This window comes from Mustela lutreola, chromosome 5 (genome assembly GCF_030435805.1).
Source record: "Mustela lutreola isolate mMusLut2 chromosome 5, mMusLut2.pri, whole genome shotgun sequence".
Taxonomy (NCBI): Eukaryota; Metazoa; Chordata; class Mammalia; order Carnivora; family Mustelidae; genus Mustela; species Mustela lutreola.
In genome coordinates this window covers 119,281,081-119,304,565 of record NC_081294.1, presented here as the reverse complement: position 1 = coordinate 119,304,565, position 23,485 = coordinate 119,281,081, and the positions used below count along the sequence as shown (strand labels likewise).

The following is a 23,485-nucleotide window of genomic DNA, read 5'->3' as shown; positions in this document are numbered from 1 at the left end:
TTGACTAAGATCAAATTACAACTTAAAAATATACATAATTTGGGACCTATTTCTTATTTCTTAGGAAATGCCTTTTAATATAAAAACAAATAACTAAAGATATCATTTCAAGCCATGATATGATTTAAACCAAGGTTAAGTATACACCCCTTCACAAAGAAATGAAATTTTAATCTCTGGTGGGGAAGACAGAGATTCCACTACCTTACTGTATAGTATCTTTTATCCTAAAGCTTAAATTATTTTGAAATGCATTATACATATTAAATAATCTCTTCATCTCCTAATATATATATATATAAATCAGTTAAATATTTTATTTGGTAAGATAATATTTGTGCCATATTGAGATTTCTAAAAATATGCTCCCCACTTGTAAAATATAACAAGGAGGCTCAGAGGAATTTTATATATAAATGTGTCCCTATTTGTCTGTTTTTTAATCATTTCATAATACTGTCCAGGTCAGTTCGTAAGAACTTAGTTGGTTTTGTTTTAGGTATGTGCCTTCATTTTCCAGATGAGAAACAGATACAAATATCTCATAATTTTTGCTGAGACAAGCTGAAATAGTTAATAGCTCTAGTTAAGGAACTCATGAATGCTGACACTCTCTGTTCCTTGTTCTAATATGTTTCAAAAATAAATTATCTCCTTTTACTTAAGCTCCCAAAAGCCATTTAAACTTTCATAATTATTATCTCTGCCTTCAGTACGAAACTTTTAGTATTGAAATAAAATTCACATTAGAAATTCCAAATTATGAGGGAGAGTAGAATTCGCCTTAACAACTGAATAGGTGTGAGTCTGAGTAACACTAGAGACAAACCCAAAACAAGAAGGATTGCCACATATACACATGAAACCTAGGAATGAATGCAGAGTTAGCTGGTTTGCGCCCAATCCTTTGGAAATTTTATAGTTGAGCTTGCATGGAATTTGATCAGTGAAGTAGAAAAAAGATGAAAATGCTCTTAAAATGGAAGGGAAGCAAACAGAAATAAAGCCTTTTGCTTTGTAAGTGACGTGCAAGATGCTGACGAGAATGTGGTGAGTTTGTATATCCGGGTCACCTGCGTGTGACTCAGACCCACGCAGTGTGCTTTGGGGGTTATCTAACCCTGTGGCACACCCTCCCAGCTGACAAAAAAGGAAAGCTTGGGTCATACCAAATAGTTCTCTGTGCTGACACATTTCTGTATCTTCATAACTAACTTGCCAGCTGATTCTCCAGCTGCTCAAATACAAGATGAGCATATTCACAGGCCTCTCACGGCTGAGGCTTTCTGGAAGGAGGCACATCATCAATTCAAAAACTGAAATACTCAAAGGGATCTGATCCTGGCATCTCTGCGGATTCAGAACCCTCCCATCTTCCTCCCAGTGCAGGCACGGCAGAAATCTACAGGAATGCGCTCTGAGGAAGGAGGGGAAAAAGAAAAGCAGTAGCAAAGTGAGCAAACAAAGAACCTGGAACCTCAAAAACAAAATACAGAAATTCCCCGTGGAAGTTCAGATGAGTTCTTTCAGTTCCAAAAGGGAAGAGTGCTTCAGTCCCACACAAATAAACATCGCCTTCAAAATTCGAGGCATTTTTAATCTTGGCTTCCTCTGAGCTGATGATAACTTGAAGAGATCAGCAGTTTCTCCCAGTCTCCTAAATTGTGCATTTTTATCATAACTACACTATGGAAGAAAGAAGAAACTAATGACATCAGTAAATTGCATAAAGCTCCTATTTAAGTCAGTGACATACTGAGCACATTTGACACCTGGAGCAGATCATTCTTAACACCCTCATTCTATACCACAAAATTATTTTCAGCAACAATCATAAAGCAAAATGAATAATAACTGATGATGATGTCTGGGGGGAGGGTGGAGAAAATATTCTTTTATTGAACGTGGAGCATATAGACATTCCAATAAAAATGGTAAATAATAAAATATTTTGGCACTAAAACAAGAAAAAAATCATCGCTTTATATCTTTTTATGTATATCTTTTAATTACATTGATTTTTTTTTAGAAAAAATATCTTTAATCTTTAAATTTTAAAAATTTCAACACAGAACCTCTAAGTGGTCATATAAAAGAAGAGATCACAGTAACTGGAGTTCTGTTTCTTTGTCTTAATCCCACTGTGTTACTGTCAGTTATTTCAAACTCATTATTTAAGCACAGGAATGTGTCCTAGCCCAGGACTTGGAGATTCCAACTGCACTTGAAGCTAGATAGAACACTTTGGAGTGGTTGTCATCTTACTTTTTAAATTTTTTAAAATTCCTTTAAATTTTGTTTTAAGATTTTATTTATTTATTTGACGGAGAGATAGAGAGCACAAGTACACAGGGTGGCAGGTAGAGGGAGAGGTAGAAGCAGGCTCCCCACTGAGCAAGAAGCCTGACACAGGGCTCAATCCCAAGACCCTGGGATCATGACCTTGAGCTGAAACCAGCTGCTTAACTGACTGAGCCACCCAGCACCCCCCTCTTACTTCCCTCTTACTTCTTACTTTTTTGTTGTTGTTTTTTAAGATTTAGTTAGTTGAGAAGGAGAGAGCATGAGGGGAAGGGAAGAGGGAGAGAATTTTTTTTTTTTTAAAGATTTTATTTATTTATTTGACAGAGAGAGATCACAAGTAGGCAGAAAGGCAGGCAGAGAGAGAGGAGGAAGCAGGCTCCCCGCCGAGCAGAGAGCCCGATGTGGGGCTCAATCCCAGGACCCTGGGATCATGACCCGAGCCGAAAGCAGAGGCTTCAACCCACTGAGCCACCCAGGCGCCCCGAGGGAGAGAATTTTTAAGCAGATTCCCCTCTGAGTGTGGAGCTCCACTTGGGACTCAGTCCCATGAGCCATGAGAGCATGACTTGAGACAAAAACGAGAGTTGGACGTTTAACTGACTGAGCCACTCAGGTGCCCTGTTGTTATCTTACTTATTGAACTTAGTCTTGGAAAGAAGGAGCAGCTTAGTTTCCATGTGTCTGACCTAACCATATAATATTAAGTTCTCTGAATTATTTTCTATGAAGAATAAAATGTTTGTAAAAGGATAAGTAATAAAAGCGTGCTAATTTGAAGCTTGCATAAATAGTATTAAAATTCAGGGCAGGGCACTTAGCTGGCTCAGTCAGAAGAGCAAAGCAACTCTTGAATTTGGGGTTGTAAGTTCAAGCTCCATGTTGGGTGTAGAGATTACTTTAAAAAACAAGCTTTAAAAAACTAGTATTTGGGGCACGTGGGTGGGTCAGTGGTTAAGCCTCTGCCTGCGGTTCAGGTCATGATCTTGGGGTCCTGGGATCAAGCCCCGCATCGGGCTCTCTGCTCAGTGGGGAGCCTGCTTCCACCTCTCTCTCTGCCCGCCTCTGCCTACATGTGATCTGTGTCTCTGTCCAATAAATAAATAAAATAGTTAAAACAAACAAACAAACTAGTAAATACTAGTATCTAACTAGTATTAAAATTCAGCTGTAACCACTATAGCAATTGTTTAGAATTTAGACCTGTAACAGATTTTTTTTTTTTAGGGAGGACTATTATTATTTTTTTTAACTAACATCTTGGTCTTTGTTATATTATTCATCTTCTCAGTATACCTTTCCTGTTAATATTATAATTATTCTTCACATAGAATTTATCATATTTCCATTCTCCCACACTAGCTAATCTTTTCTTTTTCCCCTCACCATAGCACATACCCTCCCCAGTGTCCATCACCCGGCCACCCCATCCTTTCCCCACACCCTCCCCTTCAGCAACCTTCAGTTTGTATCCTGAAATTAAGAATCTCGTATTGTTTGTCTCCCTCTCTGGCTTCATCTTATTTCATTTTCCCTCCCTTCCCCTATGATCCTCTTATTTCTCAAATTCCTCCTATCGGTGAGGTCATATGATAATTTTCTTTCTCTGGTTGTCTTATTTCACTTAGCATTATACCCTCTAGTTCCATCCATGTCACCACAAACGGCAAGAGTTCAGGTTTTTTTGATGGCTGCATAGTATTCTTGTGTGTGTGTGTGTGTGTGTGAGAGAGACATCTTCTTGTCCATTCATCTGTTGATGGACATCTAGGCTTTTAGCATAGTTTGGCTATTGTGGACATTGCTGCTATAAACATTTGGGTGCACGTGCCTCTTCGGGTCACTACTTTTGTATCTTTAGGATAAATACCCAGTAGAGCAATTGCTGGGTTGTAGGTTCTATTTTCAATTTTTTGAGGAACCTCCATGCTGTTTCCCAGAGTGGCTGCACCAGCTTGCATTCCCACCAACAGTGTAGGAGGGTTCCCCTTTCCCTGCATCCTTGCCAGCATCTGTCATTTCCTGACTGGTTAATTTTAGCCATTCTGACTGGTGTGAGGTGGTATCTCACTTTGGTTTTGATTTGTATTTTAGGGAGGACTGTTATTGATGTTATTTCAAATTGCTAGAATATGGACATAGTAAAAAGCAGGCTAACGATTTGTTAGTTTTTTTTTTATTTTTTGTTTTTTTAATTTGGAAAAAATTTAAATGTTTATTTTTTATGTAATCGCTGCATTCAACATGGGACTTTAACATAGAACCCCAAAATCAAGAGTCACATGTTCCACTGCCTGAACCAGTCAGGTGCCCCAAGTGTTTTTATCTTTTATTATTTTTTTAGATATTTATTTATTTATTTTTAGAGAGAGAGATAGCAAGGGGAGGAGCAAAAGTAGAGGGACAAGCAGACTGCACTGAGCATGGAGCACTATGCAGGGCTCGATCCCACAACCCTGAGATCTTCACCTGAGCTGAAATCAAGAGTCAGAAGCTCAGCTGACTGAGCCACCCAGGCACTCTGGCTGAAGGGTTTTTAAATACTCTACCAAAAATGTATCCTCTTACTGCCTGATCTTCTCCTACCTCACTTCCCTTGGTATGCTATTGAGTTAAGCTATTATTATCAATAAAATGATGAAGTCAAATAAGGCAATGGCTTTCATCTCACTGTACAGTGTTAAGTTCCAAGACTCTTCAGATAAATAGTCAATATAAAATAACTATCATTTTGAGTATTTTTCAACAAATAATTATATTGCTTCATTTGTTACTTTATTCATTTATATGTGTCAGGGTCACCACCAAAGTTCAAAAGTCATTCTTTCTTTCTTTGGTGCAATGGTCTTGCTTCTTATCTTTTCCTACAAGCATGTTTATGTTACTAGAGTTGTCTAAAAAATAATGAAAATTCTGTTGCCTTCTGTATGATTGTTTTTAGCAAACAACCAAAAACCTCTGAAAGGATAGTTACAGAGAAGAACTCTGTTATGAGTAATCCTGTTCTTGGCCAATGACCTTTTCAAACATGCTATTACCCAAAAGGGTACAGAATAAGGTAGAAGGACAAGGACATAGGCCTTAAATTTGTTCTGCAACAATAGAAATTCCCGAATATCAGGAGGTCACGCAAGGGGGATGTGGGTTGATGAGCATAACACACACACAGACACACACACACACAGTGGAGGCTGTCCCAGTAAGTGTGGTTTCCTGCCAGAAACACCTTACGTCTGGGGTAGGCCTTGAATTCAGAAGCCTCAACACAACCTTAAGAAGTGGCTGATAAAATTGTAATTATTCTTATATTTAAATAGTCTCTAGTGACTGTCAGACAGCCCAGGTTCCACAACTCTTGACAAGCATAAAACCTGTAGCAGCTTTCACAGAATTGGCACATTGTTTGACTTGGCAAACAGGGTGTTTAAAGCTGTTTTTACGAAAGTTTCCATTATTTTTACAAAAGCTGCTACAGAATTTAAGCTTTTTTCACATTTCAAACGTATGTGTGTTTGTTTATGGGCAGATAAAACCAAAGGGAAAATGGGAAAGCATCCCAGGTTTTGTGCTAAATTTCTACCCAAATAGGTGTGCATTAAGAAGACTCGCACCTAGACCTGTAGGTAAACATGTCTATTCAGATTAGCTAAATAGATCTTTGATTTCTCTAACTCAGAAGTTTCTTTCCCTGTCTGTATTCTTCAGCCTTGATCCCTTTATTGTGGACATCTTGGGAGTATATCTGCGTCTCTATTTGAAACTGGGTTTGGTAAGAGTTCTTATGTTTATAACCTTAAAAACAGCCCCAATCCTTTTGTTGTTGTTGTTTACATTTTTACCTCTTGTTAGGAAATTAAGGCAAATCAGAAATGAAGAAAAACCATCTGAAGATGTTTTGCATCTGTGGGATGGTTGATGACAAGGGGCTTAGCAGAGGGCTGAAGGCGGCTGTGAGTAAGCCACAACCTGCGGACTCAGGGCTTCAGGTCCTGCTCACAGCTGTGGCTCCCTCACTTGCCATCATATTAAGTACCTCCTTCTAGAAACTCTGGATGAAAGCAGAGTTGGGCTAACCCAACTTTTCCCCCAGAAGACAACCTCTACAAGGGAACAGGAGGAATAGGTTTGGCCAGGTCCTTTAAACCTTCCTCTCTGTGATCCTGGTTAAAGAGGATGAGACTGTGAATTTGTCGGTCAGTAGGACCCTGCTTGGGAGCCTCCATGCTATGTATCCCTCAAGGACAGGAACATCTCCAAGATGTCTGACAGAGCCCTGCGGTGGTAACCCTAGGAACATGATGACAGGCTGAGTTACCATTTGGTCTCATGGCACAGCCAAGTACCAGGAGTAAGATAATTTTTTTAAAAATTCACCATCTCATGATGAGTACTAGATGTTTAAATTTAGTACTTATTTCTAGAAATTCAGTGACTGGGAAACTTCTATTTCACCAATTCTTTCATTAAGATTTTGAGAGTGAAGTTTTCCTTAATATCATAAGTTTCTTTGAGTTCTAAATATATTTCTGAGAGGGAAAAGAATCCTATTTTAGTTCATCATTTGTCAGGCGCTTGAAATTTTAACATGAACAATATAGAGAATTCTTGTGTGAAGATACGGTAATTTTTTTTGAAGTCCTGATTTGACAAATAAGTGTTGAGCATATATTTCCATGCCTCAGAATAATTATATTTGTTTTCCAAACAGAAGGAAGATAGAGCAGCTGAATTAGTTGCCCATTTTTATTCATAAAATGATAATTAGCGAAGGTATAAAATCTGGCACGTCAGGGTTCAGGAAAAAATGCTTGCTTGCTTTTAAGCATCTCTTGAAGTGCTGATTGTCTTTAAATTTCAAGGTAATGTTGCCGACCTTTGTCTGGCTATGCCCACAAAGGCTGCTGTATATTATATTATTCCAGACTAAGAGTTACCCAGCCTATGATTCTTAGAAGACCTATCTGTGTAAGATACGTAGCTAGAGACAATGTTGGTAGAAGTGGTTTAAGGATAGCCACCATTTATTCAGATCCTGCTATGTGCCGGACACTGATGGCAGAGGCCTCATATACACTGTCTCGTTTCATCATGATGACCATTTGAGGCACAAGTATTATTATGCCTACTTACTTTATGAGGAAACTGAGGCTCGGAGAAAATAAATTATTTTATGGAGCATATAAGGCTAGTAAATTTGGGGCCTATGCCACCTCCTCTTCCAGACAAAGGAAAGCCTGGAATTCTGGATATGAGGTATGAGGTAAGCCCATGGATGTGTAGGATTGGCTTTTGGGCCCTCAAGGCCAAGGACGACCCTAGAGGAGAAGCTGAACCAACCATCAAGGGGCAATTTCCATAGCACCAGGCCACAGGCCTCCACAGGTCGAGCTAGGATTTCAGCAAGCACTGTCTAGATCAAAAACTTTTGTTAGTTCTCTGGGATTTGTGAAGCATCCAATAGGTGGCTGGCACTTCAGAATGCGGAGGTGACAGGACATGTCTCTGCCCTCAAAGAGCCTGCCATCCAAAGGCAGAGACTGACACATAAACAGATCTTAATCATTTATGGGATTTGGTCTCTGTTAGCATGTATTGATTGTCAAGGAACAAGGATCTGCAAAGGGGGGGAGGTGGGATCCATGAAGGCATATTGAAGAGCGTTATCAGAGAGGAATTTTGAAAAGTAAGCAGTATTTCAATACACACATGTAAGCACACACACATGCACACACACGCACGTACATTTCCTCTTCATGAGCCTAGTTGCGCCACCTTCTCCGAGTCTCTTCATCAGAAAGAAAGATCTGAAACAAGGATGTTGGCAGCATTCACTGTTCTCACTTGGTTCGGCTCTGTGGCCACGTTGACACCACACTTCATCTACTCTTGTCCTGCGTGGCATGCTGACTTCTTGATTAGGGGTTTCTGTTTTGTCATCAGTGCATTAGACCATGTGCCGCTCAGGTAGCAGAATTTGATTATAGTTTTCATCTTTGCTTTATGAATTGCTGTGGGTTTCCTCCAGTATTGACTGTTGACCTTTGCATGTTTTGATTTGGAAAAGTTTCCTGGAGAACTAGCAGTATGAACTCAATCCCATTCAGCCCCAGCTCCTGGTTTTCTGTGCTCTTGCCGGGTATGGCTGGCTGTGTGGGCTGTTTCAGAAGGCTATGCGAATGGTCGTGGGATGGCTTTGTCTGGGAGCTGTGAGGAGTGGATCAGAAGTACTCGTATCACTTCAAGCGTAACTAGTCATTACCTAATGGACTCTTCAGTCTTTATAACTTTCTCAGCGCAGTTAAATTCAGGCAAGAGCTAGGGAAGTCTATACCTACTTATGGATTTAAGCTAGATCCTTTCACAAGTTCAACATACAGACCATAGCGCCCTCCATCACCGTCAGCTTGAAACCATGTTGACTGTTCAAGCAAGTTCAGTTGACTTTCTCTTTGTAATGAAGTATTTGACTATGCAAAACTCACGGTCTGTATGGGTAGCTTTATATATATATATATATATTTTTTTAATAATCTCTGTTTAGAGACACTACCAGGAATATTTATGAAAATGAGACTGGACTAGATTCCCTTAACCAGAATATTAGGAAATTGTGGGTCTGTAAAAAATCTACAAAACATAGGAAAAGTTGGAGCGTTTTGTTTTTGTTTTACGTTTTATTGTTTTGTTCTGTTTTGTTTTAGAGAGGATGGGAGGGGCAGAGGGAGAGGGAGAGAGAGAATCTTAAGAGGCTCCGCATTCAGCACAGAGTCCAACGTGGGGCTCAATCTCACGACCCTGATCATGACCTGAGCTGAAATCAAGAGTCAGACGCTTAATGGACTGAGCACCCAGGTGACCCTGGTGCATGTTTTAAAGTAACTATTTTTTGGTACCTATTTGTTTATTCAGTGAGTACTTATTAAATTCCTACTATATGCATGAGCGTATTTTAAATACTTGGAATACATCAGTGAACAAAATAGAACTTCCTGCCTTATACACATTTATATTCTAGAATTATCTTCTTCTCTTTGGAGAAGTCAATAATTATTTCAATACTCAGGCTGAGCTATAAGTTCATGTAAATTTCATGTGCAGCTTTTGCTTTTATTTCCCTAATTTAACCATAAAATATAATTCCTCTAATTTTTTTCTTCTCCTGCATTCATTCATTTAACAGATAGATATTGAGCACCTACTAAGTGTGAAATGCCAGCTTTTGTGCAGAACAGAGACTTGCCTTCAGGAAGCTCACAGCCCAGTAAGAGAAACCGAGACCTGCACGCAAATAGCCATGTAGAAGTTAACACAGGATACATTTAGTAAAGATCATGAACTATTTCTACCGAATTAAGGGAGGGCAGGGGCAGGGTAGACGGGAGTGATGAGCAGGTCGATGAAGGGATGCCGCACAGAGATGGTAACACTGATGGTGGACCATTTCGGGTCAGGAGCCAAATTTTGGCAGACAGCGTTGCAAGCAAAAGGTAAAGAAGAAAAGGGCAAGATGTATTTAAAGAAAAGCACAGCTTCACCGGTGCGCATTAGTGCTGGAAAGTTGTGTTAAATCCAGATTGCACAGAGGATTGAATGACAAGGTCCGAGTTTGTACTTAGAAGAAGTGAGGGAGGGAGAGCAGTCATGAAGTTTTGCTAGACAAATGGAGCTAAGTATATTGTATCTAAAAGAGTTAATCTAATATGTTGTCTGCAGGACGATTGGTCTAGCTAAGACAGCATGCTTTGGTTGTTTGGATGAAAAGGATTCTGTTCGTGGCAGCTTTCTTGTACAGGATAAGGCATAATTAAATATTATTTGGACCAATCCACCACAGTGTGATGACATAGGTAAGGATGTCTGTGGACTTTCTCCAGAGCTCCAGCCTCTTCTTATACTTTCAGAACATCATTTTGTCAAGATGACACCTTTATTACAAAAAAGCAGTCATAATTAGATATTGGGGAACTATAGAAAAGTGGAGAACATGAAAGATCTGAGAAAAAAATCTTAAGTGGGAAAGTGACTGGTGATTCATGTCAAGTTCATTTATCCTAGTTAGGGAATTCAACCCAAATATATAATTTTTACATAAATTCTATGATGTGACTTTGTTTGGGAGAGTAGTGTTGAATGTGTCAGTTTTTTGTTTATGTCAGATACAGATGAATAACTATGTGTCAGTAGGCTATGCAATCAATAAATGATCACTTATTTGTAGTCAGTATGTAATTATATAACTGGTTGGATTTCTCACTTAAAAATATATCAACACTACATTCCATCAATAAAACACTTAGAAAATCAGTAGATTAGTCCTGTTGTGCCAACTTAGGCGTTCAGTAATCATCTTTGTGTTTAACTGGTAATCACTCTCTTCCGAGGAGAGCTTAGTACACCAAAAAGATGTGTTGGGCTTGAAAAGTCATAAGCTATACATGAGGTTATTTTTTAGTTTGGAAGTAATTGTTGTAAAAAATACTCATTGGATTTTCTAAGAACTCTCTAAGAAGACAATTAAATTATTAGGGATTCACAAATAGATTTAAAAATTTTTAAGTTAAAACTTAAGCTCCTAATTTGCTGGTTGCTGCTGAAATTTCACCATCTCTGCAATGGTCTTATTTAAGTGACAAGTTTGGCTTTTCTTTCTTTTTTTTTTTTTTTTTTTTTTTTTTTTTTTTAAAGATTTTTTTTTTTTTTTTTTTTTTTTTATTTATCAGAGAGAGAGAAGGGGAGAGAGCGAGCACAGGCAGACAGAATGGCAGGCAGAGGCAGAGGGAGAAGCAGGCTCCCCGCTGAGCAAGGAGCCCGATGTGGGACTCGATCCCAGGACGCTGGGATCATGACCTGAGCCGAAGGCAGCTGCTTAACCAACTGAGCCACCCAGGCGTCCCTCTTTCTTTTTTTTTAAGTTAAGTTTTTCTAAAATTATTTTAAGTATTTAGGTTTTGGTTTTGTTTGTTTGTTTGTTGTTGTTGTTGTTTTTGCTTTTATTAGTGATATAACATGAGCATGAATCTTAACCAAGGCATGACTTTCATAATTATTCTTTAGGAATCTGTTTTGTTCCTGTAGTAAATTTATGAGGGATCATTTAGGATGAGACCAAAAACCGTTCCTCCACTGGGTAGAAAGAACTTTAAATTACATTTTCATCATTACCACTGATTAATTTTGAAAATGAACAGGTCACTTAAGCTCTACATAACCTCAGTTTCTCCATCTGTTATTAGGAAATAATATCTGTCACCAGATAGTTTCAGAGCATTTGGAATCGGTGGCATAAAGATGTTCAATAAATCAGGAGTAGGATTATTATTACTCATCTAAAATGTAATAAGAGTTCTTTAATGTAGTAACCATTGAGCTCAGATTTAAAGTCTCTGAATTTAGAATTCCTTCCTACTCCTGCCTTTTAGTCTTGAATGTTTATAGTATTCCCTTCAAGTTTCAATCCTCCAAAGGTAATTATTGCATTCTTCTGCTTTGTTGAGAATCATTTTATTTTATGGCTTCCCTTAGCTTCTATTTTAGGTGCTTTCTTCTTCATTTTACACGCCCTCTCTCCACCCCCAGAATTTTTACACCTTGCGTCTCTTTTCTACTTTGTACTTTTTCTATTTTCATTTGAAAGTATTCCCTGTGATTTTTCCTTTCCTTTAAATAGACAATTGTTTACCTTGAAATTGGCTCTCCACACGTTTGAAAATTAGAGTCATTCGCCTGTCGCTGGTCATTCTGACAAACATTTTTTAACTAAAGAGGCTGGTGGCATTTTACTAAAGCAACCAGCTAAAAAGCGACTTGGTTTTGAAGATGAAACTGACAAAACAAAAATTAAGAGTTTAAACTATTTGAGAAAATCAAACCGTAACTGTGAATTTCAGTATTTCATATCAGGAAGATTAGCTGTACCAGAGGGCCTAGCTGATTATTCGCCTTCCTCTGTTAACATTGATTTGTGATGCTACTTTCCTCATTTATTAAATTCACATGTATTTGTGGGTCTGCCTCTGAGCTCTCCATCCTGTTCCATTTGTCAGTTTTTCTGTTTTTGTGACAATTCAACCTGTTTTATTATTATTATTAGGGTTTCATTGTATGTCTTAATATCTGGTGAGACAAGTCCTTTTAAAGGTGTACTTAGCTATATGAGGCCATATTCCTCCATATCAATTTTAAAGTAAGTTTGGGTTCCTCAAGAAGCCAACTGGAATTTTAATTGGGACATCTGACATTTTATTAAGTTTTAATGACACTTGTTTTTTTTAAGATTTTATGTATTTATTTGACAGAGAGAGATCACAAGTAGGCAGAGAGGCAGGCAGAGAGAGAGGAGGAAGCAGGCTCCCTGCTGAGCAGAGAGCCCAATATGGGGCTCAATCCCAGGACCCTGGGACCATGACCCAAGCTGAAGGCAGAGCCTTTAAACTCACTGAGCAACCCAGGTGCCCCTGACATGTTTTGTTTTAGAGATTTATTTATTTATTTTGGGGAGCAGAGAGACTCTCAAGCAGACTCCCTGCTGAGCAAACCTGTCATGATCTCACAGCCTTGCAGTCATGATCTGAGCAAAAGTCATGAGTCAAACATCCAACAGACTGAGCCACCCAGGCGCCCCAACACTGTCATATATTGCCTGTTGAGGTGAAGGAGCCCAATAGATGATATTTAAAAGCCTATGTTTAAAACCAATTTATAATTCTAACATAAACGTAAGGCAGTTCCTTCATTCCTTCAGTGGGATTACAGTTAAACTGAGAACATCTTCTTCAAGAATACTAGTGCAGCAGCCTGCCAACATTCTGGTGACAGGTCTGCCGAGATGACAGAAAGAAGAGGAAGTCACAATGGGTGGGATCATTGGAGAAGACCTCTTGGTGGGAAATACAATTATTCCTATTTGACGGTATGGAGAACATAGAACAAGGCAAGGGGTGGGCAGTTTTGACGAGAGCAAAATAGCAAAACGTGGCAACCATAGGTAGGAATCCAAACAGCAGCTGCTGAGAGTCAGTGAAAGAGAATGGGGGATTAAACCCCCTAAAACAGTGGTTCTAAAAGGACTAATTCCTCTCCCTGCCCCCCTAATTCCTCTCTCCAAGCCAGGGACAACTGATGTTTGGAGGGTCTGGGGTTGCCATAGCTGGAGAGGAAGGAGGGGTTGTTACTAGCACGTAATGAGTAAAGACCAGAAATGGGTCTTTACAAGCATCCTGGGATACAAAGTTGTCACTTGTGCTGAGGACAAATCCTACCACAGAAGCAAGTTTCAACCTGGGTTGCTCATCAGAGTCACCTGGGCAACTTGACAACTTACCAATACCTACTGTTCGCATCCCTGAAGATTCAGACTTCACTGGTCCTGGGTGGGGCATCAAGCACTGGTGGTTTTAAAAGGCTCCCAAGTGATTCTAATGAGAAGTCAAAGCTGAGAATCTCTAATCTGGATCCCTGGAGTTGAAAGAGATGATTAGATTGAAGGATTTTTTTTTTTTTTTTGCGCTCATTATTCATGCCACTTCTTCAAAAATAATGCTTTTTAGTATTGAATAGACATATTCATTGTCTATATTTAAATGATGCAAAGTGCAGGAAAATGGTTTTGGGTATGGTGTTTGCGTGTGTGTGTGTGTGTTTATGTGTGTGTGTGTGTTTGAGAGAGAGAGAAATCACTTGGGGCTTCTACTGGAGTTCAGGAAGACCTTATGTATTTCTCGCCTTCTCTCCTGGCTCCCACCAAAAAAGACCTCAAGGATCATAAAACTGCCATTTTGCAAAGAAATCCTATAGGTGCGTATTTTAAGTCTATTTATGAATCTGCACACATGGTGTTTTTGTCATTTATGATTTTCTGTATACATTGAGATATTTAGAAGTTTAGTGTAAGCACAAACAGAATTATCAAGACTTATGTTAAATGATCCAGCTACTTCGTATGATTTGGGCAATAGCTTTTTGCTCTGAACACAGATACAGTTTGGGGTCTCATGTCCTGGAGTTATGTTACTGATTTTGAAATGGGCTATCTTTTCCAAACTCCAAATCTATGGAGCAGCTGGTGGTGGTTAGTGACCGTCTGCACCAGCAGTCTCATCTTTTTAGCATTGAAAATTAATTTTTTCTCCTCTTGGCACAAAAAGAACCCAAGTGTGCCCCTTACCTCATTACCTGAAATGTTGCTGTGGCGCCAGCAGTTGGGGGTGTGATGGAGAAGCTTTTAGGACATGGCAAGTAGCAGCACCGAGAGGTTTCACACAAAGAGACTCTACCAGCAGAAGGCCCACGCCCTCTCCTGTGGAAACAAGATGCTTATGTTTAGTGGATTTCAGTCACCAATAACAGTGACTGTAATACCCAGGGCCCCCGTTGAGTTTTAGCTTCCCCCTTCATGTGGCACAACTCTGTTGTACAAGATGAGTGTGTTGTGCCAAATACCCAGGATAAACGAGCATTGAGTTGCTCTATGTGAAACATATGGAGCTAAGATCCCAGAGCTCAGTCATCGGGTCATCCCAAAAGTTTATCTTTCATAGATTTACGCGGAGTTAACAGAGCCTACAACCAAAGCATTTCCATTCTGGTATGGCAGAGAAAGTTCTGGACTGAGAGTGGAGTAGCTAGGGGCCGGATTCTAGAGCTGCTAAGCCTGTGGTTTAATGCTCTTTGCTTTATGACCAACAGGCATTAATCATCGCTCATCTGGAATCCAGTAGAAGAAAAGTCCCAAATGGTTTTCTGAACTCCAGTTTCATTCTTTTTAAAGCCACCTTCCATTCTGGTGCCAGCACAAACCTTCTAACATATAAAACTATTCCTGTCCTGTCCTGGGCTACCAAATGTGGCTGTGCAGACTGTTTCTTGTGCACACACTGGTATTTTCTGTGCCCTGGGTCCTCATTCATGTTCTCCTTTCTGCCTGAAGCCTCTTTCTCCATTCCTTTTTCCTAGTTAATCATAGTCATGCTCTGAAATGCATCTCAGGAATCACCTCCTCAGGTGAGCCGGCTGATTTTAGGTCCTCTTCCTTAGGCTTCTCTCTACTTCCATCGTAATTACCACATCAGTGACAATTACCTGTCTAGGTGTTTGGCCTCTTGTAACAATGGTGACATACCCTTTGAAGACGGATACCTGATTCTAATTATCTTCCTTTGGTAGGTAGCATGATGTGTGGGAGAGAGTGGGAATTCAGTAGGGAACAGGTTGAACGGAAGGAGGAGGAATGGGAAAGAGAGAAAAGGGAGAGAAGGGGTGGGGTAGAGTAAGGAGACATGAATAGGATAGGTAGGAAAAGTGGCAAGGAAAGAGGAATGATGGATGATGTAGTTACTGAATGGTGATCTCTAAAATCAATCCCATTTTAAATGTTAATGACTCTATATTATTATAGTATTCCATGGGAAGCCTACTCTTGCCATGGCGTTTTATGTACTATCCTCCAGTCATTCTTGTTCAATCCTTTGGTTTTGAATGGATTATCTAGCCATGGATCTCTAGTAGGAGGGCAAAATCAAGACCAAAATGTAGACCTTTGAACCTCTCTGAATGTTGCTTTTACTCACTAAACTTTGCAGGTCTTATTTTGATATTTATTTAGTTCATATTAGTCTCTCAATGTCTCCTAAAAAGCTTACTTAGGTAATAAGCTTAACTTAGGTAACGTAACATGTAAATACAGAAAATTGGGTCAATTTTTCTTTTCTTTTCTTTTTTTTTTAAGACTTTATTTATTTGACAGAGAGAGAGATCACAAGTAGGCAGAGTCAGGCAGAGAGAGAGGGGAAAGCAGACTCTCTGCTCAGCAGGAATGCTGAGGCAGATGCAGGGCTCGATCCCAGGACCCCGAGATCATGACCTGAGCTGAAGGCAGCGGCTCAATCCACTGAGCCACCCAGGCGCCCCTGGGTCAATTTTTCTTAAAGCCTGTTACTAATTAATACTTAATGGTTATTCATTACTTACAATATTAGTGCTTTATTGGCCCTTCAAGCTGCTTGGGCTTATGTCTAAAATTCTGACATGGTAGAATTTTTATTTTATTTTGATGAAAAATAAAGGAATGATAGCTGATTTGTATTATGTCACCATTCGTTTTCCATATCAGAGAAAAACTTAGGGCAAGAGATAGGAAAATCTCTAATTGTGTAATGACTTCCCATTGTCATATATGTAGCACCAATATTAAATATTGAGGAAATTATTCAGATAATTTAAGAAAAAAAGGAATTGTCATTTAACAATGCATATCCAACCTCAACATCTAAAAATGTATATTTTAAGTTCATTTATAATAAAAAAAAATCCCACTTAAGGTAGTGATCACTCAAGATAGAAGTTCTTTCCACCAATGACAAACTGTCATAAATACAAGTAATCTAAATTCCTGGACCCTTCAGTACTGCAGGAAACATTGATGGAGCTCTAATCTCATGGTCCCTGACTTCAAGAAAACCCTCAACTAAACAACTTAAGTTAGTGTCAATCAATTTTATTTAAAAAAAAAAAATCCTTGGGGCACCTGGGTGGCTCAGTCAATTAAGTGTCTGCCTTCAACTCAGGTCATGATCCCAGGGTTCCAGGAACGAGTCCCACATCAGGCTCCTTGCTCAGAGGGGAGTCGTCTTCTCCCTCTTTCATCTGCTCCCCCAGCTTGTGCTCTCTCCTTCTCTCTACAAACAAATAAATGAAATCTTTCATAAAATCAAATAAAAAAGCATCTTTGATAGAATCACACAACTTCATAGTTAGATACAATCTTTTGCACTTCCCTGAAAAATGGAGCAAACATTCAGTAGTCTAAGTAGGTGTTTCTAAATTCAATTTTTCATACCTAATTTTGTGTATGGAATCCTTACAACTCAATGCAAACAAATCATGAAATCATGCACCCAGAAGTGATTTAATGTACTTATTCCCATTATACTTTAAGATCGATTGTTAGAGGCAATTTAACTCCTAAACTCAGTTAAAGTCTTCTTCTTCTCTCTCTCTCTCTCTTTTTTTACAACTTCAATTCTTCACTTTTTTACATATTTGGACCATTACAACATCAGTATGTCCCATTGTCTTTCTGGCAAGAATAAAGCCAACTTTAAACCTGATTAAATGAGTGATACATTATTGATTCCTGTTTCAGATTCATTAATACGCTAAGAACCACATGTCAATTTAGTGTTTCACTAGATGGGATCCTGAGATAGTTGGAAGCTAATTGTTACTTCCTGTACATTTTTATTAGGTGCAATTTAAGTAACACACCCTTGTGTGCTGATTTTAAAATTCAGTAGTGTAGCATAGCAGAACTAGAAAATTTTCCTTGATGAATTTGCCAAATCAAGCTTTGGAATTCTTTTACCTATTTTGAATAATTAATAGATTGAAGTTTCCTCCTTCAGTTCAGTCCCCCTTTTATTTTGTTAGACAACCTTCATCTTTTCTAAAGCATCATATTGTTTTGTGTAAGCTCCTAATTTAAATCCAAATGTAAAATTAGATGAGTTAAAATTTTAGATAGGCATGCGAAAAAGTGAGAATAAAGACCAAATTATGAGAAACAAGAAAGAAAATTTGAGATTAGTATAATCAAAGTATAACAAAATAACAAAATAAAAAGAGGCTTTATTCTCCCCCCATTGATATTTACATATAGTGAAAAATACCTAGCTTTCATAGATGATGTGTTTATGTAGGATCGCTCAGTCTTTAACACTGAATTGTTAAATAAGAATCTTAGACTGTCGGTACACCTGGGTGGCTCAGTTGGTTAAGTGTCTGCTTTTGGCTCAGGTCATGATCCCAGGGCCCCGGATCAAGTCCTGCATAAGGCTCTTTGCTCACTGGGGAGCCTGCTTCTCTCTCTGTTTGCCACTCCCCCTGCTTGTGCTCTCTCTCTCTCTTTGGCAAATAAATAAATAAAATCTTAAATAACAAAAAAAAAAAAAAAAAAGAATGCTAGATTGTCTACTCTGTCTTTAGGATCATCTTTCCTTTTAACTTGAAATGTTTCTATTTCTGCTTTATACCTGTTTTTTATAATTCCAGTGAATCTCCAATTATAATCAAGTTGAGAATTATTTTTTGCAAATTAGTTGTTAAAAGTTAAGATGCTTTTTTAAGGTAGCAAAATATTATTATTATAATGTTAGAGTAGATCAAAGTTTCTCAAATCAACCTATAACACCCTCCTGGCCCATAGTTTAGTAAACTACCATACTACTGTTCTAAAGTAACAAACACACATTCCTGATCTCCTGAACTTCAAAGGCAGCAGATGTTCTACCTCTGATCAGACCACAGGCATCACGGAGGTGAGGAAGCCCTGCTTTCATTGCTGTTTTCTTTCCTGAACAAGCAGAAAACCAGGACTCTTTCTGTGCTCAGCCCCTCATTTAGCCCAGTGTTTCCCTTCTTTGCTTACATTCCCCAGGCTCTGTCTGTCTTCCTTGTTGAGGGCTTTCCATAGATAACGTGGCTGCTCCTTACAAGTGTTCCTGTTGGGTGTAGCACAGTCTCAAACACTAGAATAAAGGCCAAGAATTATTTCCTCACTGCTGGAGTCCCTGAGTGGGCCCCAATACATAGCACTCCTCCTTTCCACTTGGGTTGTTAGCAATTTGAGAAACAAAACAGTGTCAAATGAGACTTAAAATGTTGCCTTTACCCTGAGTCCCACAGTTAGATTTACCTAGCTAGCTAAGCATATCCCAAGAGGGAGAGGGTCCGGTGGGTATGACCTGCTTAGTTATTCTCAAATATATCAGTAGGTTAAGCAGTTCCACCTCCCCCTTGGACAGAACAAGTAAGGAAACAGAGACCAACAACAGGATGCTTAGGAAAATAATTCCCATTCATAGAAAGGAGAAGTAGGGAAAAGGCTGGTGGGTTGGGTTTTTGATTGTTTGTTTTGTTTTGTTTTTTGTATCTTCTGAGCGGACAATAACACTGTGGAGCTGTAGGGCCCACTGACCTCAGGTTGCCCTAGTCCCCTTTCCTTCCATTTTTCATGACAGCAGCAATCCACCCACCTGGTCTCCTGATGATCCCCAAGGCCTTTCTCATGGCTGGCACACTCGTCTTCATCTCACCCAGTTTAGCCCTTTCTCGGACCTGTCAATAAGAATGCAATTTCCCGTCTCCTCCTTTGCCGGGTGTCCACATTAGTTGTGATTTGGTAGAAGCCAGGAATCCCTCCATGCTGGTCTCCATACTCCGATAATTTGTCCTTGTGGGAAAGGCAAAACATCCTCTCTATTCTCTCAGTCCCTGCCTGGGCCTGAAAACGAATTTGATGGAAGACAGATCAACAGGAGAGGATCATACAAATTTTTACATGTGCATGGCAGCCCCAGTAAGAAAATACAGACCCAAAGAGGTGATTAGACCTGTGTTTGTGTCCTAGGTTGAACAGAGTAGCGACCATGGAAAAGTAACCAAAATAGATGGGGAGACTGAAGATAGGAGTTATTTTAACGAAGTCTGTCTGTACAGATGACCCTCAGGCTCGACTCCCATCTCTGCTGATAAGGATGTTTCTTTCCTCCTGGTAGAAAGAGTAGATATTTCCCATTGAGAGTCTTATCTCCTGCTTTCAGGGGGAAGAAGGGAAGATCTGAGTGGACGTCCTATACCTGGCAAGTCTTTCAGGTGTCTTTAAGCTCTAAATAATCCTTATGCTAAAGTGGCATATTTGGGGCATGATAGTCTGCTGCCCTCCCCTCTCTACTCCATATGCCACACTACACTTCCAGACATAGACCTGATCATGTGTCCCCTCACCCAAAGCTGTCAGAACTTCCCCATTGCCTCCAGGATCAAACCCTGAGTTCTTCACAGTACATTCAGGATCTATCATTCTGACCTCAGAGTACCTTCCTCTTTTTATTCTCTACTTTGTAGACTTTGAACTCCTCTCCCAATGTAGAAAACAAGCTACTTTCGCCTTCCTCTCCTTGCTCATGCTTTTCCCTCTGCTCCCCCCAACCCCCAACGAACCCTACTGTTTATCTTCTCAAACCGCATTTATCCTCCAGAGCCATTGCACAGGAGACAAGGGCCCAGCTCCAGGCATCTGGCCCTTCTCCAGGTCTTGCCTAATTATTTGGGCATCTCTCCTTGACAATAATATTGTCACATTTTATTTTGATTATTTTTTACTTGTTCCTTTCTCTTCGCCAGGGAAGGGACCATCTTAGTTACTGTTGTGTTTCCAGCTCCAGCACAGTGTCTGGCACAAAATACTAAACAAATTTATTTTATTAAGGTTTATCTCTCTCTTATCATCCAACAAGAGTGATCACATTGACATTTTCTAACACTACACAAACATTTCCCAAAACCAGTTATTGTCAAGCTGAGAACAGTCTCATCGATTAATAATGTTTGGGTGTTGCTTCCCCCCAGCCAGCCTTCCAATCTGATACGATAAATGGCAGAACAAAAATTTTAATCGAGGTTTGTCAGACCTCACACTCTTCCTGCCACAACTCTGGCTTCCTATAACAAATGGCCTTGCAGAGCAAATGGGTCTTTTCCATATTCTATGTAGAAAGATCACTCATACTCCACCGATTCCCTTTTCTCAGGAAAGAAATCTGTGTCCCTTACACACACACACACACACACACACACACACACACACACACACACCCCAACCTGGACAACTGGGAAGTCCACTAAGTAAATATGAAAGGAAACAGCTCTAAAGCCAAATGCAATTTTATAACAATAAATAACACTAGGCAGGATATTGAGCAACTTTTGCCACCGTAGTAACCACTCACATGCTTCGCTAGTTTACGTTCTTTCATTAGACCCTGAGTTAGACTTCTATATGTTACTACACACTTAATAAAGATATTTCATTTTTTCTGGTGTGCTTCCAGAGACCTCGCATGCGGTGAAGGTTTTATAGTCCTGTGCGGTACAGCAGATGTCATTCCATTTGCCTAAGTCCTGCTGACATTTGGAGATGTGGATTAATTGAGCTACAGAATGAAATTTAATTAAAATTAAATACAGACTTGGCCATTGTATCTGTTCATTTCCTGCACTCCAGTGTGTGTATTTGCAGGCAGCGCCATAGTTAATTTGTTTAATCACGATGCTCTGTGGGGGAAGCTGCACTTTGTTTTATGCTGAAAGACTGAAGGTGTGGTGGATGCCAGGTTGGATTTCATTACACACAATGTGAGCCGTGTAAATGATGGCACTGATGAGCCTCCGAGGGTTAGCTGGGGGAGCGAGGTGGCTCCGTGGGAACCTGTGGAGAAGCAACTTGTTGTCGGCAAGGTTCAGTGATGTCTTTTATATTGACGTTACACGACCGCAGGAATCTCATCTATTACCCGTTAACATGTTGCCATCGTACGTGTTCATTCAAATATTCATTCAACCGTTCATTTGCCCAAGATGGTCTGAGTATCAAGTCAATGCTGGGCCCTGAGGTTAAGGTTGGCACCGTTAGTGATGGGAATCCTATTCTTTCCACCGGAAACCCCAGTTGGAAAAGGTTGTCATCTCTTGAAGAAAGAGTTTTTAGAACAAGATAATAATGGATATTCAAAGGTCATTCCAGAGTAAAGAGAAACCGCCATACTTGAGGTTATGGTGAGGTTGTCTTTGGTCAAGCTACAGCCTACTTTCTAGCTTCCATTTCAAAGGCTGCTTCCATTGGGGTTTTTCCTGGTTTCTCCAATGGGAAATTAACTCTATTCCAACAATTCTCCAAAGTACAAAGGAGTTCTTCCTTTGTTTTATCTGTATATCTTCCTGCCCCCCTTTCTAGATGATAAGCTTTCTTTCCGCCTCTTTCTAACCTTGAGAAATGCTTAGGTCAGTGCATTATCTCCAGTGTTCTCAAAGACTATTTCTTGAATATGTTGACAAGCATGTGTATTCCACGGCAGTGCACATTGGTTGCCTTAGCAGTCCAGGTCACTCCCTCCTTTGTGAGATACCAGTACCCTGTCTCTGCTTAGGGGAATCACTCCTTCCACACCGGTGTGCCTCAGGGAAAGGTGAGTAAGCATCGGACTGAGCCAATTAGGGCATTTGATCCCCCTAGCTTCCAGGATTGGTCAGAATTGGGCACATGATCCACACGATCTTAATCAGGCCCAATGATACTATATTCTAAGGCTCTGATTTCTCTTCAGTTGTACAACATGTACAACACTTGAGCCCCTTTCTTTCTGCAAGGAAGGAATTGTCTAAAAATGAAGAAACTCGATGGAAGCTAAACTGAAATCAGGAGAATGGCCTCTTATTGATCTTTGAGTACCTATTGCTACTATTATCTTAGCTGTCCTTCAGATGGTTTGAGTTGGACTTTCTGGACCTAGAATGCAAAGAACCAAATCACATCAGCCTCATTGTGACCATCATCTAATACTCCTAAGTACTGGAATCACTTATATGATACTCTATGTTCTTTTTTTTTTTTTTTTTTTGAAGATTTTATTTATTTCAGAGAGAGAGCAAGGGGAGGAGTGGAGGGAGAGGGAGAAGCAGACTCCCCACTAAGCAGGGAGCCTGAAGCAGGGCTCAATCCCAGGTCCCTGAGATCATGACCTGAGCCAAAGGCAGACGCTTAATCGACTGAGCCACCCAGGCGCCACAACACTCTGTATTCTGTAAGCCCCTTAAAGATGGAGACCTTGCCTCTACATCAGTGCCTGGAATATTATGTACCTAATAATTATTTTGTTGAAATGAAAGAATTAATCTAAATTCAGGTGATGCTATGGCAATATCAATAATTATTTCTTTTTTCAGTTAAACTGATTAAATTGACATATTACTCATAAACCCTGTTACATTCTTTTCACTGATAGTCCTATGACTGAGAGGGTCCTGAAGGGTCATCCAACAATTGTGAAAGAGGAGAGAGAGAGAGAGAGTTTTCAATCATCTCATAACGATAAACTCCACAACCTTATTCTGTTATATATGCCAATGTGAGCTAATCTTACCACCTGAAAATTGTTCTTTTTATTCCCTATGTAGTACATGAAGATTGTAAGTTCTTATACATTCCAAAGTAGGCTTTTTCTCAGTTGAGCTGTGTTGCTTCTAGCTATGGAATCAAAATGGCTTATTAAATGTGTACACCATCTTTCTTGGGCATATCTTTTCTATTCTATATCAACTATAACTATTTTTAGGGATAACATCCTAGTCATCC

General features: G+C 39.6%; 1 protein-coding gene and 1 long non-coding RNA gene across 4 annotated transcripts in view; one reads left to right on the top strand and one right to left on the bottom strand.

Moving 5' to 3' along the window:
- Positions 1-23,485, top strand: part of KIAA0825 (KIAA0825 ortholog) — a 410,058-nt gene that overhangs the window by 274,696 nt on the left and 111,877 nt on the right. The gene's annotated exons all lie outside the window — the stretch shown is intronic.
- Positions 13,642-23,485, bottom strand: part of LOC131832466 (uncharacterized) — a 151,630-nt gene continuing 141,786 nt past the window's right edge. Inside the window, exons 5-7 of the long non-coding RNA XR_009354066.1 lie at positions 19,329-19,576; positions 14,473-14,596; positions 13,642-13,755 (exon numbers count right to left, since the gene is read on the bottom strand). This is a non-coding gene — a long non-coding RNA (uncharacterized LOC131832466). The remainder of the gene's footprint in view (positions 13,756-14,472; positions 14,597-19,328; positions 19,577-23,485) is intronic.